Source organism: Rattus norvegicus, chromosome X (genome assembly GCF_036323735.1).
Source record: "Rattus norvegicus strain BN/NHsdMcwi chromosome X, GRCr8, whole genome shotgun sequence".
NCBI classification, from domain to species: domain Eukaryota; kingdom Metazoa; phylum Chordata; class Mammalia; order Rodentia; family Muridae; genus Rattus; species Rattus norvegicus.
This window is the reverse complement of record NC_086039.1, coordinates 104,407,130-104,410,998: the sequence shown is the minus strand read 5'-3', so window position 1 is coordinate 104,410,998 and position 3,869 is coordinate 104,407,130. Positions and strand designations below refer to the sequence as shown.

Sequence of the window (3,869 nt, the reverse complement as noted above, 5' to 3'; positions counted from 1 at the left end):
CATCAATAATCCAGTTATTTCCCTGAGGTTTTAATAGTCTGGTGAGTACAGCGTGGATGTGCCTCCAGGATTGTTTTGTTCTGAGCTTGAGTGAAGCTCTGCTTTCAAGCTGGTGGCAGTTTCCCTAGTGGGTGGCTTTCTCAGGTGACAGATAGCAAGGGTCAATGAGTTCTGCTTGGAGAGAAAAGAAGGGAGGATTGGGCGGAATGTTCCTAGTTACTGAACGGAGAACGGGAGCGTTGTGGTTGCCATGGAAACCAACGTCTTTGTGGACTCTGTTTTTTTTTTTTTTTTTTTTTTTTGGTTCTTTTTTTCGGAGCTGGGGACCGAAGTGGACTCTGTTTTTAATGGCTACTTAGGTGTTGTAGTGATAGGAGCATTCTCTGTAGTCAAGCGTATGGGTTCCCAGAGGTGAGCACTTGAATTTCTCTGAAAGAGGGAAGACAGATGCAACTATTCTTGACCCGAGTATCTATGTATGTATATATGTACACACACACACACACACACACACACACACACACACACACAACTACAGTATACTGTATGAGCAGGAACGTCTGTCAGAGGAGAGGCATTCTCACATGCCTAAAGGAATCTCAGAGCCCTGTAGGATAATATATTCCCTCAGAAGAATCTGAAGGGAATTACTTTCTCCTACAGTTCTGTTTAAGTTTCCACAACTTTCCTAATGGAGCCATTAGGCAGGAAACAAACATTTAAAACTAGAGCACGTCAGGAACACTTCATTTTCAAAACCAATTCTCAGAAGGTGAGCAGCGATTCCTTCTGCCATTTCAAGGGGCTTTGTTTGAGAAAGTTCCGGGGAAACATAATGGGAAACTTTGTTCTTTACTGGCCACATACATTCATCAATAAGTGTAATTTAAGTCTTAAAGAAAGAGCTAGAGTTATCAGTTACAGTAACATAGGACACTAAGGACATTAGCAAACCAGCCAAGTGTGGATATCAGAGAACAATCCTTGGGAGATGATTCTCTCCTTTCTCCAGAGCAACAAATGCTTTACCAGCCAAACCACGATGACACTCCAGTAAATCCTACTCTCAGATGTGCTGATTGTACTTTTCCATTATGTTTCCTGAGCATTTGCTGTCTGAGGAAACAGGCACCACAGCAGTGGTGGGCTTCGGTTACTGACATGTCTGAGACTCAGACTCTGGGGCTCCCTGACAAGGGTTGAAGTTATTTCTTCAGCAAGCAAATGTGAGTTTGGAAAAGCACCGAGGAAGGGCGAACCTTGAAGATCAAACACAGGGTCAAGGGGGGAAACATAGAAGAAAGTGTCTTGATCCTGTCCCTGAAACAGACTTTTCTCCTACCCAGTATCCTCCCTTATTTCTCTCAAAGCACAACTCATTCTTCGTTGACATCATTTACCCGAGAACGCACACCCACTAGGAAACTGCCAGCAGCATGAAGGCAGAAGCTGTGAGGAAACATAATCCCAGAGCGATGACCACGCTGTACTCCCCAGACTAAGAGGTCTCCGTGGGAACGTCTTCAAGGTTAGAGTGGAATATTTTTGTCACGGTTATAGATGAGCACTTTGACCATAAGCCCCAGACTACGGAGGTCTTTACCGACACGTCTTCTAGATCCTGTCTAGAAACTGATCCTGAAGAGAAAAAACAAAAGCTTGGAGAGGCCGGGAATCGAACCTGGGACAACATACATGCAAGGTATGTGCTCTACCACTGAGCTACAACTCAAAGCCTCATTCCAGACCTCTTTCCAGCCTATATGAACTGACAGAGACTCAAGCTACTTTTTATAGTGCCTGAAGATATTTATATCACATATTTGCATATCATTATCGGTAATTTTTATGTCATCACTTCTATGAGAAAAGAATCAATTTCCAATGCAAACAAAACAAGAACAAGAACCACAACAAATTTTGTGCTCTGCAAAACATGGCAGACCTACATTACTTGAAAATATTGTGCTAAATTCATTAGAATGTGCTTCTGAAGGATTAGGAACATCAGGCAATATTGAAGCAGGGATTGGGTAGATGGCATTCTGAGGTTTGGTACAGCGAGTCTACGGTTGCCTTTAGTCTTCTGGGCCTCCCTTCTATGGAGCCTACCAGGAACTCTCTCAGACCCAGGCTCTGCGCCTGCCCAAATCCGGGTATAAATTTTATCTTAGGCAACATTGTACATTTACAAATGTTCTGAGGAAGGACGAACCTTGAAGATCAAACGCAGGGTCAAGTGAAGAAGCGTACAAGAGAAGTACCTTGATCCAGCCTCTGATGGAAAAAGTTTCTTTTTTATCCTTATATCTAGCTTATATCAACTCGACAGAAGGCTTTAATTCCACTATAGAGGTCACAGGCTGTGTATTTGAATTAGCTATATTTAGCAATTCGAATAACCAAAATCCACGGTACAGAGTAATGTTGATGACATAAAAGTTAATGGGTGGACAGCATACGACCACAAAACAAAGTAGACATCAGAAAGGAGGTCCACAAGTGGTGTAATAGTCTAGGTGGTGGTCAGAAGAGGGTGACAGGCACCCTAATCACCACATCTCTCTCATCCTGCTTATGGACACCCTGCATTCCCTGCATCTGACCATGCACATATTCTGTACACACAACCCAGCCTCAGAAGTCCTTTGGTCTCCAAGTTTCTGTCCACAATTTCTCCTTATTCCTCACGGCACAAATATGTCTGTTTTGTGCAGCTTCTCATCCAGCATCGAGAACATTCTGGGTCAAGAACAAGTTGTACCCATGTTCATGTCTTCCATTGTTATTTTCAATTTTGTCAGTTATGTGTGTAAAGTTGCTACATTAAAATAAGGACCTTCCCTTGGTGCTTCAGGAGCAGTCATGGCAATTCTTGCTGCGTTCTGCACCATGATCCCAGACCGGAGGCTCCTTATCATCTTCCTCTGCGTTTTTGCCTTCATGGTAGGCAATGCCTTAAAAGAAATTGTCTTGGAACCAGCAGGGAGGATTCAGGGATTTGATAAGTTTTTATTTTGGAGACGCATCTTGTTGGAACTCTCTTTGGAATAAGGTATATCCAATATTGTCATGACCTCATTTGTAAGAACTAGACAGCCACTAGTGAAAATCTGGCATAAAATAAGGACTAAGGACCCCAAGAAAGGAGATGGCTCTAAGTGAAACAAAAGAATTGAGACAGCTGTGAGTGAAACAAAGGAGACCACTATAATGGTGCATCTGACCCTTGCTGCCTGACATAGTCTCAGCATTGGCTGTCGCAGTGTTTTTAATGTCCTCAGTGTATGTCTAAACAGCACACTATGACAAAATTGTGACACAGATGAATAAAACTCTACAAAATAACGTGCTAATGTATTAGCAATATTCGATCAATCTCAGAGCACCAACCTTTCCAGCTAATTTTCTGAACACACATCGATTCTCTTTTAAATTATGCCTTAACTTTCAGGACGGAAATATTGTTTTCAAAATTTTGGCAGGGCAGTCATTATCTTTCACAACTTTTCTGTACAGTATTTATCACTTCATATATTCTGGGGGTTTTCCTTAAATTTCCTCTTTTATTTAATAGAAGTTTACTTTTCTCAGGTAAATATCCTAATTCCATTTTTTTTATCTTTATTAACATGAGTATTTCTTATTTTCATTTCGATTCTTATTCCCTTTCTTGGATTCCGGGCCAACATCCCCATAACCCCTCCCTATCCCCTTCTATATTGGTGTTCCCCTCCCCATCCTCCCCTATTACCACCCTCCCCCCCCAACAATCACCAAGGGCTTCCCCTTCCACTGGTGCTCTTACTAGGATGTTCATTGCTACCTATGAGGATGGAGCCCAGGGTCAGTCCATGTATAGTCTTTGG

At 42.3% G+C, this 3,869-nt stretch overlaps 1 pseudogene; it reads left to right on the top strand.

Moving 5' to 3' along the window:
* The first annotated feature begins 2,607 nt into the window (after positions 1–2,607).
* On the top strand, positions 2,608–3,165 carry LOC134484099 (presenilin-associated rhomboid-like protein, mitochondrial; annotated as a pseudogene).
* The last annotated feature ends 704 nt before the right edge of the window (positions 3,166–3,869 follow it).